General features: G+C 43.6%; 1 protein-coding gene across 1 annotated transcript in view; it reads left to right on the forward strand.

Moving 5' to 3' along the window:
* Positions 1 to 5285: 5285 nt before the first annotated feature.
* IL1RAPL2 (interleukin 1 receptor accessory protein like 2) overlaps positions 5286 to 13159 on the forward strand; it is a 968427-nt gene continuing 960553 nt past the window's right edge. Inside the window, exon 1 of the mRNA XM_070502759.1 lies at positions 5286 to 5422. The gene's annotated coding sequence lies outside the window, so the exon portion shown is untranslated. The remainder of the gene's footprint in view (positions 5423 to 13159) is intronic.

The raw sequence follows: 13159 nt of genomic DNA on the forward strand, positions 1-13159 counted from the left end.
AGCTATATAAGAGTAACATTTCTATTTGTCACTAAGATTAAGTTAATATAAATCTGAAGGAGAAAGTATATATGTATGTTCCATAGTTTATTCAATCTGTGTCCTAATGATAGATAATTAGGGTGTTCATGATCAAAACAAATACTTGTTGTGTGGAAAATAATAGATGTACATAGTGAATATTTCTAAGTATAAATGGAATTGCATTAGTTAGTTATTGCTACAATAATGCATCGTGACCAAAAACCCACAAGGTATCAGTGTCATACGACAAGAAACATAAATGTTTATAAGGTTTGTAAATCCACTTGGGTTCAACTGATCTCATTTGGGCTTGCCTGGGCTTGACCTCATGCTGTGGGCTGGTTTCAAGTTTGCTCCCTGTATCTCATCATTCTCCTTGGACCAGGAGCTGCCCCGGACTACTGGTGGGTGGAAGAAGCATGAGAGGCCAAGCCATTAGCACCAAGTCTGCTAATATACCTTTGGTCAAAGCAAGTCACACCCCCAACCCCAGTGGAGTGGGAAAATATGCTCCTCTTATTCTAGTGGGAGGTACTCAAAGTCACAAGGCAAAGGGTTTAAATAGACAATTCTTTAACAGTGAGGGTGTGACAAATTCCAGTGTACTACATAATACAAAACATAAATTTGTCTTTCACCTCACTTTGCCAATCACCCCCTCTTCCAAAATACAACTATTATTGCCAATTTCTTGAGTATTCACTCAGAAATATGTTTTTATATATGAGTGTATATCTAGTGAATTGGTCCATGTCAGTAGTTTGACAGACATTGCCATATTCTTCTCCAAAGTGCTCATCCTAGTTTACACTCCAGCTAACTGTGAATGAGGGTCTGTTTCTTAACATGCTTGCTTAAGACTGTGTACTATGGAACATTTATTCTTTGACATTATGGTTTAGTTTGCAGTTATTTCCACATTTACATATGTCCATTTACATTTTTTAACTACATAATATCGATTCAAGTCCTTTGCCTATTTTTCTATTGGGTTGATTTTTTTCTAATTGATTTGAAAGAGCCCTTTATATGCTAATAAAATTCCCCCTTCGCTTTGCTGCAATTTTTCTCCCAGTTTATAGTTTGTCTTTTGACTTTGCTTATGGTGTAGTAAAATTCATCAATCTCTTTCCTTATGGTTCAAGGGGTTTAAGTTTTGCTTAGAAAGGTGCTCCTCACCTGGGGAGATCCACTCTTCGAGATTCTGATTTAATAGATCTGGGGCATGGCGTGGTCCCAGGAATCTTTAACAAGATGCTAAACCCATAATTTTGGCCATCAGCCAGGTCTAGGAACACCTTACTATCCTACCAGGCAACCTTGAAATTTGCTTTGGGCAGAGAGAATAAAGTACAGCATATTTTTTGGTTATTTTTTGCAAAGCTATTTATCCCGATTATTAACCTCTTAAACACTTTTGGCTTCACTAAATGGTTATCAGCTCTTCTCTCCATTGATCAGTGAGCATATATTTAGTGCCCATAATTTGCCAAACTCGGTAAAATCCTGTTCATAATATTATTAGGAAGATGATGATACTGACCCTACTCTAGCGCAACGTGGGAATTGATTTGTCTCTTCAGCAGTAGTGATTGAATTGTATTAAGTCATGCCCACACTCTCACCTATTTCTTTCTGTAACCAAGGGCAGTTTTGCAAAAAGAGCATCTATACATAGGGATACTAACCATAATTTGATGTATAGGCCATAGTCATGAAATAGATTGGGCCTAATAGTCCTAAACAGATATGACTCTGGTCTTGTTCTTTGGTGCTTATCATATGACAATGGTGATGCCAGATCTCATTATTAGCTCCTTGGGTGATTTCACTCACTGCCCTTTTTCCTTTCCTTTGCTTGGCAGAATTGAAAGGTTTTCTTGAAAATGCTTCTCAATTGTTAATATGTATATGAAATCACCCGAGGATCTTGTTAAAGTGAAGATTCTGATTTGGCAGTTCTGGGAGTGTGGCCCAAGATTCTGCATTTCTAAGAAGCTCCCAGCTGATGCTCCAATGCTGCTGGTCCATGGATAACACTTGGATGAGCAAGGCGCCAGACCATAAAGTCTCACTAAATTGTTTCTGAGAGGTCATGGGTTCCTTCCCCATTTTCTTGGCATCTTCTTCCTTTTTGGACTCTTAATTGTCACACTCCTCAGCTCCTTTGAGATTGCATCATTTAACCATAAACCAGACCAGTAGGATTGGCCAAACAAGCAGCTCTCTTCGATGGGTACCAAGAGCCCGTTCCCCATCCAGAGAAAATCCACTTATCTGCCATGATGCCTTAAATTTCCAATTCTGGAAAGTCTTCTTAAAGTCTCTGGTGAAAAATGATGTTACTCAGGAGAGTAAGGTTAGCCAGACTAGTTAGGCATTAATCAGACTGGAATATCAACAATTGTCATCAGCAGAGAGAGTAGTTAAAGAATGGTAGGTACACAGGAGAGTAACATTTGGTAGGGTGAGAGGTGCTAACTTGGATATATAGAAAGCTTGGATATATAAAGGCACTGGGTGTTAGAGTGAAGTTGGGTCAAATTTGGTGTAGAAAAATGATGAAAGGAGGAATCAGCAGGACAGAAAGAGGGCTTTTTGTTTTACGTTTTGATTTTAATGTATTGTCTACCTGACAATTTGCTTAGGGATATTATTGGCTGCTATCCTCAGTGAGCTCCCTTCACACTGACTGCTGGCACCTAAACGCTCTAATGTAAGTGAGGGGCCTAGTGGCTTGGCCTCTCTCAGCCCAGCTGTTCTGCTGGGGCCCAGGGCCTGAGGTCTTGGTGCTATGCTATAGGGCTAGACTGGAGGCACCAGGTACCCAACTAGGAAGGTGAAATGTAGGGAGGTGGTGTTCTTCCACTCTGCCGTCCCTGGCTGGTTGAAAACACATGGCATTGAGAGTAACATTGATGTAAGTGGGGCTGGTTGGCTGGAAGTGGTGATGAGGGCTGAGCAGGGCAAGCACGCGGGCAGAGAGAAGTTTACTTGAGCTCTGTACCAAAGAGGCAGTGAGGAATGGCTGTCTAGGTCCCTTGGGAAGAATGGGCGTATATCTGAAAAACAAAAACAAAAGAGCAGTTACAAAACAGAAGCAGAAACTGCAGGCCATTTTCTCTGTTTCAAAAATACAGCCCCGCCTCCTCCCCGCCCCCCGCGGCGCACGTAAACACCTGGGAGGGTAACTGGCCTTGGTTCCTGCCAAAAGGACTTTTCCTTCAGCGTCCGACCTCTCTTGATTCCCCGACTTAACCTTAATTGCAGAAGGAATTTTCCCGCGTGGGGTTTCGAGGGATTTGATAGGTGAGATGGTCCTCAGAATGCTTAAACTTGGCATGAGAGGTGAGAGAAGAATAGTAACTTTAATTGTGCACAGGCTTGGGCCCTAAAAGTTGAGTGGATGTTGGACGGAGGTCAAGCGGCCAAGGAGGCTGACTGAAAAGGCGCGGGTGCGCGCTGTGCGCCACGCACGGAGCGCTCAGTGACTCTTTCTCGGTCCCTGTCTCCATCTCTCCCTCACTCGTTCTCTCTCTGTAGCTAATGCAGAGCGATGGAGCAGCCTAGGGAGAACAGCTGGAGAAAGCTCAGAGAAAGACAAATTAATAGGAGCCCAGCACAGCAGCAAATGTTGGAGCACAGCGCTCATCTGATCCGTTAAATGAGCAATCCTGTTAAGTGTGTTAATCAGCAAGGCGCCCGTGAGCTGAGCGGGACTCTCTGGGAGATACCTGGCGTGGAAACGGTACTCTTCATTCGCTGCAATCCAGATCCTGTCAGTTCCTGAGTCATAGTTCCTCTCCACTATCACTCTTAAAGAGAGGAGCTCCTGGGCTGCATGACCTTGGTGAGCGGGTGGTTAGGATCATCGCTGGCAAGTCTCAGACACCGGAATGAACAGTCATGGTCCGGGGGTTCTATCGCCGAGCACATCCTGGGGTTCCAGGACCCTCCTTGCCCACTGTGTGATTGACAGGCTGGAGAACCCTGAGACTTAAGGATCTTTAATATGGGAAGGGTTTGGAAAAGAGTTCTCTCTGGTACTAGGAAGCTTGCATTATGAATACAATTAGGTGGCCTTTAATAATATTAAATTCTGGCCTGGGGGGAACCAAGCAGGTGACCTCCTGGCTGAACTAGATACCTGTTCAATGAGTGGAACAGGGGACCAGGGTAGCTGAAAAACTTTGTTTAGTGGCTTTCCACGTTTGCACTCGGCTCTGCGCTCGCCCAACCCTGTATGCCGGCCTACACTGGTACGGACGCTAGACGGCGCTGCCGGGACGCGCTTTCCTTCTCCCGGGAAAGGTAAGAGACAGTGCTCTTTCTTTTTCTTTTTTTTTTAAACCAGGAGATGGGGGACTCGGGGTTGGCAGCCTTTTCCACTCTCCCTCCCCTCCTCGCGCTCCCAAATCCAAAGGGGTGTGGAAGAGGAGGAGGAGCAGCAGTAACCGTTTTCCATGACGCGCCAGAGCGGTTCTCTCATCCCCACCTCCTCCCCGGTGCAATCAGTCAGCCCGGAGGCACCAAACTGTTAGCGACCAAGACACAGCTCTAGGTGATTTCCACTACCCTTCTCCCCGCTCCTGTAGGCATATTTTGGAAGCCGCAGCAGCGGTGGCAGGATGTGAGGCGAGCCTGGAGGGCACTTCCCTCTTTGGAGCTAGGAGAGACGTGTAGGCTTACTGCGCACTGGCTGGAGAGGGTTCCCGGGAAAGGCTAGAGCTGCAAACAAGCGGGAGAGAGGCGGGCAGGCAGAGTTTGCACCTGCCGCCTGCGCTGCCCTCTGGGCTGAAGGGCTGTTGCCCTCTGTGGCGTGCGTTCCTCACGAGGGGCGTGAGGGCCACAGGCTGAGGCGTTTGCGTCCCGCGGTGCACCATTTGGCCAAGACAAGGTGCGGCTGGAGCAAAGCTGCTCCGAAGTAAAGTCGCGAAAAGGGAAGAGGCTAGGAGGCAGGCGACTTAGGAGAGGCTGGTCGCGGAGCTGAGAGGTGGCACCTGTCATTCTAGCGAAGGGGCCGAGTGATTTAGGAACCTTCTTTAAGCTCTCCCTGTCCTGCTCCCCCTAAAGTCCGTAGAAGCTCTGCTGAACTCTAGAAATCTTCCCTGGGCGGGGAGAAGTTTCTGAGCATCCTCTTTGGCTAGGACAGAGAGTAGAGAGAACAGGCGGAGCTGCTTTGGCCGCTGCTCTGGAAGACACTGTCTCCCCCCCGCCCCCGCCTCCTCCAGCCCTGCTCGCCTTTGGGCAGCCTCTCTGGCCGCTCCGGCAGCTTGAGCCGGCGCTCTCTGGAACCCGGCTCTCCATCTCGTCCTGGACTGCGGCCCAGCGCCCCAGACATGGAACTGTATGCGTGAGCCCTGTTGGACGTCGCCGGCTGTTTGCAAGACTCAGACAGGTAATGCCTGCTCGCAGAACTGGACAGTTGTCTGGCAAGGGCCAGGGGAGAACGTGTTAGGCTCTCAGGTGACAGCAGAGAGCAGGGAGGCTGCAGTCAACAGGGACTCTACCTCTCCTGCAGTCCTGGTGTCCGCGCCTGGAAACGCTTGCCGGTTTCCTTTCTCTCTCTTCAGCCCTCCCAGAAAGTTTAGGGACCAGAGCTCCCAAGGCCTGGGGCTCCTTGCGGAGGAGGAGCGCGCCGCCTGCCAGGTCGAGCTGGGGCGTTGCGTTTCCGCGGCCGGATCTTTGTAGTGTCTGCGGCTGGCTGGCGGGCTCTGTGGCCTGGAAGGCACTTTCCCACTGGCCCCTTCTTTCTTACTCTGCCCATATTTCTGCCCGCAGCCGAGAGAGTAAACTGCGTGGGGATGGGACACAAGAGGCAGCTCCTGGGCAGAGCACCGAGGGATTCCCTAGCAATTTGTTCCCGCTCTTGGGGATTCCCAGCTAGCATGAGACAAGGGGGAGCTCTGGCGACCTGAGGCCATCTCTGCCTGCCTGCCCTGAGAACCTAAAGGGACCCCAGCACAGACCCTGGGACGCCCTGTCTCCTCTCTTCACTGGAGCCTCTGCTGCCCCTTGAGCCGGTTTCTCAGGTTGAATGACCCTCTCTGAACCCTTGCTCATGGGAGAGGACCGACCCGCGCTAAGTTGCGCTTGACTCCTGGCGAAAGAACCCCAGAGAGGGAGAGAAGGGACATCCACAGCATGTGACCCGCCTTCCCACTCTGAGCCCAGAATTGGAGCAACCAGTTTGATTTGTCACTATCAGACGTTTAGGAAAAGTGCTTTGGCAAAGAGACGTGGCAAAGGAAGTGTGGGTTATAATAATTCTCTGTTCCAGGGGTTTCTCCTGGTTCCTGCGACCCGGGGACTTAGGGAGGAGACAGTAAACAGGTATTTAAGGCTTCCTGCATGCCACCCACAAAAGTTGTGGCTGGGCTGAAGTGCTGGAAAAGTACTTCTTGACTGAAAGCTACCCTAGAGCCCACGGAGGGGGGGTTTGGAGGGGGGGATCTATTCACGAATAATTTGCTCCCCACCACTACCTTCAATCTCACCTTCTGTAGACTTCCAAGAAGAAATTTTTCTCTCTTCCTGGCCAGGGGGAGCCAAGTTGTAGATTATTTAACATGTGACGGGCATAGCCAGGGGTCAGACCCCAAGGAAAGAAGGGAGAGGGGAAAGAATATGTCCCTTAGGCTTTGCCAGTTCAGCAGGCATGTACTGCTCGGGAAGGCTACCTCAGTTATACAGCCCCTGGAAGGGAAGGAGTTAAGTGTCCGGGACAGTGTGCAGGACTGGAGGCTGTTATCCCACTGACATCCCAGGCCCTCACCTCTACCCCTGCACGGGCTCTCTCTGAAGAGTTGGGGGCGGTGGTGCCCTTGCGATGCTGCGCTACTGAGCTCTTTGCCAACAGGGTTACAGGCACTTAGGCTTCTGCAGGTCTTGCCACTCTCGGGATGCGTTTTTCTCAGTGCTCCTTGCTTCCCCAGACAGGAATGAGGCAACTACCCTGGGACCTAGGGAGAGTTAAATTCCCAGGTATACGTGAGCTGAGGCTTCAGGAAGAAGTGCCTACCTGTGCCCATTCCATGCTTTCTACTCCTCCTCCGCGGAGCAACCCTTTCTATAGGGCCACTACTATCTGAGAGCACGGTGGCTGGCCTGGATGCAGTGGCTCCAGCTCTGAGCCTCCTGCTCACCATATGAGCTCTCCAATTTGGGGGCTGCCTTGGGCTAGACAGCCCGTAGTTACCCTTGGTGGAAGAAGATGATTTAAATAGAAAGCAATTTAAATGTGGGTAAAAGGCTGCAGCACCAAAGGCTCCTGCTCTAGCCCCAGCGGGTCAGGAGGGGCAAGTGGCGACCCAAGCTGCCTCTGTGACTGTGAGCCATGGCCGCTTCTGCTGGTTAGGCCAAGGCCATGCCTTCAGAGCAGTAGAGTTGGGGATTTAAGCTGGGCTTTTTGGTATGGCCTCTGCTGCCCTCACTGATTTCTGGATGGTGTTAACTCAGGTTGAGCAATTGGGCTGTTTTCAGTTTTTGTGGGCCTCCTACTGCTAGGACCTCTACATGCAGAGGCTAAGGGCACTGGTCAGGTGTAGGGGATGTTGGAGTGCCCCTGGACTGTGGCTTTTACAGGTAAAATCAAGTCTGAGTCTTGATTTACCCATTCATTTCCTGAGACATGATTATTTGATCGAGTAGAACTTTCTTGTTTGCCAGTAACTGGTGATAGAGTCCATACAAGAATATGCTGCTTACCACGGTGAACTGATGGTGTGGCTACCTGGAGAAGAGCCCAAATTATCCACTTGACACATGTCTCCACAGGGACAAAGCCATTGAAGTTTTATTTAGCTTTAAGAGAAATACTCTAAAGAGTCCAACCTTATAAAAGAGATGAATCATGAAGTGACTGTTCCAGTTTTCTTTAAAACAGTAAACTTCATTGTATCAAATATGTTGGCTTGTATAGTTCATTGAAGTAGCTCACGGCAAAATATTTGCTATTTGAGAAGGGGAAAGGCTGGGATAGTGAAATGAGTTAAAATTTGGTTGAAATGATCATATACTTTGGTAAAACAGAATTGTGTGTTCACAGCTGTTCCTTTACGGAAGTCATCACTGTATGCAGTTTGAGTAGATTCTATGACAGGTTGTTGCGGTATAATGAAACTTAAAGGAGAAAGATACATTTTCTCCCTTGTACTTTTGTTTTCTGTAACTGTGACAGTACTGATTGCAGCCAGGACTGTTAGAAGAAGAATAAACCCATTGCCTTCTTCATTTGAAAAGTACTGTAAACTCCTTGATGAACATGCACTGTGACCAAGTGGAGGAAATAAAGAATCCCAAGCTTTAGCTGTTTAGTAACAAGATGTAAAAGTAAGAAAAGTCACCACCAAACCTTAAAGTGTGGGCTAACAGGGCTTTTCAGGCTGATTTCTAGCTGTAGCCAGCAGCCCACACTGCTTCACCCCTGAGGTTTGTGTCTCGAGCCTACATCAGGAAGCCATGATCAGAGCCAGCTTGGTGGAGAAAGATAGATAAATGTTGAATGTGCAATGTGTGCTTTAATTATCCTGAGCTAGGACGTGAAAAAAGAAGCCTCTTATTAAGTTTGGGTTCTGAGCTGTCAGTGCCAAGGGATTGGCCAAAGTAACACATGCCTGGCCAATATAAGGCCTGATGCAAAGGTGTACTGCGTGGGTCCGTTTGGCCAAAGCTACCACGAATTCAAACTCTTTGGGCTGATTCCCTTTGAACTGCCTCCCAGTGAGATCGGAAGCACTGTCATGAATTCATCGTGGGCAAGTTTCTTTCTGGCTTCCCCGGCCACAGTCATGGCTCCAAATCTTTGATCAAATAGCCTAAATACATATTCTTTGTGCTGAGGAGCCCAGCTTTAGCCGCCTTCTTGCTTTATGTTTTTTCCCTTAAAACTCACCTCTTCATGTAGCTGTACCTTGCTTCCCTCCTGAGTTCCAAAATGCTTTTTCCCTGGCTTGCTTTATTCCTCTATCTGGGTGTTTTATTGGCATGTGAAATGTATTCAAACACTAATTTGACACTCCGCCTCAAACCTCATTCATCTGTGATTCCTGTGTGCTTTATTTATTCCTGCCTCGTGTATCCTGTCTTTTATTAAATGCCTTGAGTTCTGTCTCTGGAATAGGTTTTCTCCTTTGCATTGCTACTGTTCCACTCCCTATCAAGTCCTCTGGATTCTTTTTTTTTCGTAGGTCCTTGGGATTCTTGGGTGGGCCTGCTATAAAAGCCTCTTCTTCTTGTCTGTGGTCTATTCTCCAATTCAGTATATCCTACATATTAGGACAAATCTTCCTGAAGCCCATTTAGTTCTTTACCTAAGAGTGTGGGATACCTCGTGAGTGGATGTTAAGTGGTGTAGATCGTTGAATCTGAATTTCTAACAATTAGAATTTCTAACAGAGTTGCCTGACACATTAAATAAAGGTTGTGTTGTAACGGCAGGAGGTTTTCCACCACTCCAGATATGTGCCTACCCTGGCCAACCACTGGGTTGGATTTCAAACATCAGATTTGGGAGATTGAACTAGAGGACTTTTGTTACTACTAACCCAAATATTGTATCATCTTTAAATATCTAGGGACCCAAATAAGAGTGTTGTCTCCTATCAGTCTGCCTGCTGAAATTACTCCTTGAAAAATTATTATTATGGCTGTGTTTCAGAGTCTTTTCTTTTACAGTCTTTTCTTTTATAGTTACTATGCCTGAATAGGTTGCTTTGTCCTGGCATACTTGGGTGTGTGTCACACATCTAGGAAACAAATAAATCATTTTACTTTGTTTTAAATTTGTAACATTTATATTGTGCTTGTTTTATACTTTGTTGAATGCTTTTCCCTTTTCCTTATCTTGCTTAGTGTTCATAATTATCTTGTGAGATGGGTGGTCTTTCATTATTACACATGCTGGAAACCAAGAATCCAAGTATTTAAATGATTTCTCCAAGGTAGTACAGCTAAGTTGGGAACTTGATTTTGTTGATACTACAAATCTATTATTTGTCTGAGGTCCTGAGCTCAGATGGCACCAGTCTAAAGCAACTTCATTTTCTCCCCACTAGCTATAAAGTCAAGACCAGATTCTTTGGACAAAAATCTGAGGCTCTTTGAGATTTAGCCTCCCCTTACCTAGCCAGCCTTATTTCTCACTACTTTCCTGCTCACATGGTGACCTGGCTGGACCTGATAGCTCACCTTACTTAACCTTTGTTATTCATTCTTTGTACTTTTGCTTATGCTGTTCTTTTAACTTGGAGTGTCTTCCTTCTCCCCCTCCCATCTCTACTACTCTGCTTGTTGAGAATTAATCGTATTCAAGAATCAGCTTAAGTGCCACCTCTTCTCTACAGCTCTCCCTACTCTTTCTCTCATGCTCTGTAGTCGAATTTCTCACTTTTTGGGAACTCTCTTGACACTGTTGATTCCTCTTTTATGTTACTTTGTTATGTTACCTTGTTCTGAAGCCTTTATTATTATTTGTTTATCACTTTATCTCCTCTACTAAAGTTTAAACCTCTTGAAGGCTGTCTTATCTGTCGCTTATTCTGCAGAGTGCCATGCATACAGGGGGTATCCATTACATATTTATTTGAGTTGCCATTGAGATCTCAGGGTTAGCCTTAGCATTTTACTGAAAATCTCTATCTAAATGATAGTTTCAGGTTAAATAGGAAATTGCCAAATCTGTTATCTGCCAATAATGCTACGAAGCAGTATAATAGGGCAGTGATTTTTAATAGTTGTGTTCTAGAAGTGCTCTGTCCAATAAACATGTGGTTGTATAAATTTAAATTGATTACAATTGAATAAAACTAAAAATTCAGTTCCTCAGTCACACTAGCTACATTTCAGCTGCTCAATAGCCACATGTGGCTAATGATTACTGTATTGGAAAGTGCAGCTATAGAACATCCCCATTACTGAAGAAAGTTCTATTGTATGGTGCCATTATGCAACAATGGTTCTCCACATTTATTTTCATCTAGAAACATATTCACAAAGGCAACTGCTTTTATGAGTTTATGCAGAGTTATTCACTGTCGCCAGTGCCATAGTGCTGCCACTTTCCTCCTTTCTCAGAACACGAATCAGTTAGTAACATTATAGAAATCACCTTGACTCCATTTGAGGGAAAACTGAGATATTTACATCACATCAGACCCTAAAATAAATTCCAGATGAAATTCTGAAGAAGCAGAATTATAAGGAACTTGCCCTTCCACATATAAATTGTACTAGAAATTATAATAATTAAGTACTGTGGTATTTGTGCAGGCAGAGACAGATCAATTTAACAGAATAGTGTCCAAAGAAATAAACTCAAGGATGCTGTGGATTTTAAGATATGATAAAGAGGCATTTTAAACCCACGGGTTGGGAAACAAGATGGATTTTTCAATAAATATGGTTACGACAACAGGGTTAGTCATTTGAGGAGAAAGTTAATAAAGCTACATCTGTACTCACTATTTAAATCAAAGTTAATTCCAGCTAGAGCAAAGATTTAAATGTAAAAAAATAAACTATAAAGGTACTATAAAATTTTATATATTATTTTGAAATGTATATATTTAACTGTGATTTAACATATAATATTTTTACAGTTTTGAGATTGAGTTGCATTTTCTTATCATTTCATGAAGAGTGAAGACTTGAAAAGATTAATAAATTTAACCTTCAAAAAAAATCTGTATGGCAAAAATTACCATAATCAAGATTAGAAAAACAGACAACAAACTAGGAAAAATATCTATGACACATAAAAAAGGGTAGATATTCTTAGTATATACAGAACTCCTAAACATCAATTAAAAAATGTCCTCATAGAAAACTGATAAAAAGTTATGAACAGAATAATAAAGGAAGGCATACCAACAGACAAACTCACTTTGCAGATAAAAACTAACAGTTTTCACCTATCAGATTAGAAAAGGTTTAAAGATTATCAAAACACGGTGTTGACAATGCTGTGGGGATACGGATGATCTAGTGCACTGTTTAAATTGGTATATTTCCGGAGGTTTATTTGGCAATCTGTATAAAAATATAAAATGTACATACCTCCAATGAGCTAGCGATTTGACTAAGAATTTTTCTAACAGGATAAATGAAAGTGCTAAAAGATACATATACATGAATGTTTATTAACATTTTGTTTATAGTAACAAAGATTTGAAAACAACCTAACTGGCTGTAATAGTGGATTAACTATGCAAATTGGGATGTGTCAATTTAGCCAATTATTATGTATATGTTAAAGATAATGTAGACCTACATTTATTGATGGGGAAAAATATCCATATATACAATTTAATGGAAAAGGTAGGTTACAAAGCAGTGTAATTCAATTTCTGAATACTTCTATTTCTGTACATCTACATGAGCATATAAGCATATGAAAATGTCTAGAAAATTGTTCACCAAAATGTTAGTTATAGGTGGAGGGATTTTGGAGTTTTCTTTTTAAAAATGTTTATGCTTTTAATTATTTATATTTACAGTGAATGATAAAAGCATATATAATACTTGTAAAATGCTTATCTCAATACACAACACTCAAATGCTTAATGCATTACCGTAGTTATTATACTTATATCGTTTATAAGATAAGATAAAGTTCATGCAAATTTCAGAAGGATTCAAGTGTTAAATGTAAAAAAAAAAGGAAGGTATAAATTAACTAGAATAAAATAAAAGTAACTTGGAAAGACTTTCTAGTAATAAAAATAAGGAAGAAATCAAGAAAAATCAATAGATCATTTTACTTAACATTGAAAATGTATATGTGTAAAACATATAACGATAATAGGTAAAGATAAATTGGGACAAATAATTGCATAGATCATAGATAAAGGCCTATATATTTACTCCAAAATACAACTTTCCATCAGCTACCCAACCCCCAGTGATAAAGGGTTATTTGGACCCTTTTTTTAATATCACAAATATAAATATAAATATGTATGAACATATATACAGTTATTGCAGTATTTTACATTCTGCTTTTGATAACACCAGCAGTATTTCTGGTGAGTTATGTGTTGGTGAGGAAAGGACCACACATTGTAATTTCTCGATTTAATTAGACAAGGAGAAAGCCTTGTAAGGTAGGAGCAGCTGTAGCATATCTTAGCATGGACTT

Source organism: Equus asinus, chromosome X, assembly GCF_041296235.1.
Source record: "Equus asinus isolate D_3611 breed Donkey chromosome X, EquAss-T2T_v2, whole genome shotgun sequence".
NCBI classification, from domain to species: Eukaryota; Metazoa; Chordata; class Mammalia; order Perissodactyla; family Equidae; genus Equus; species Equus asinus.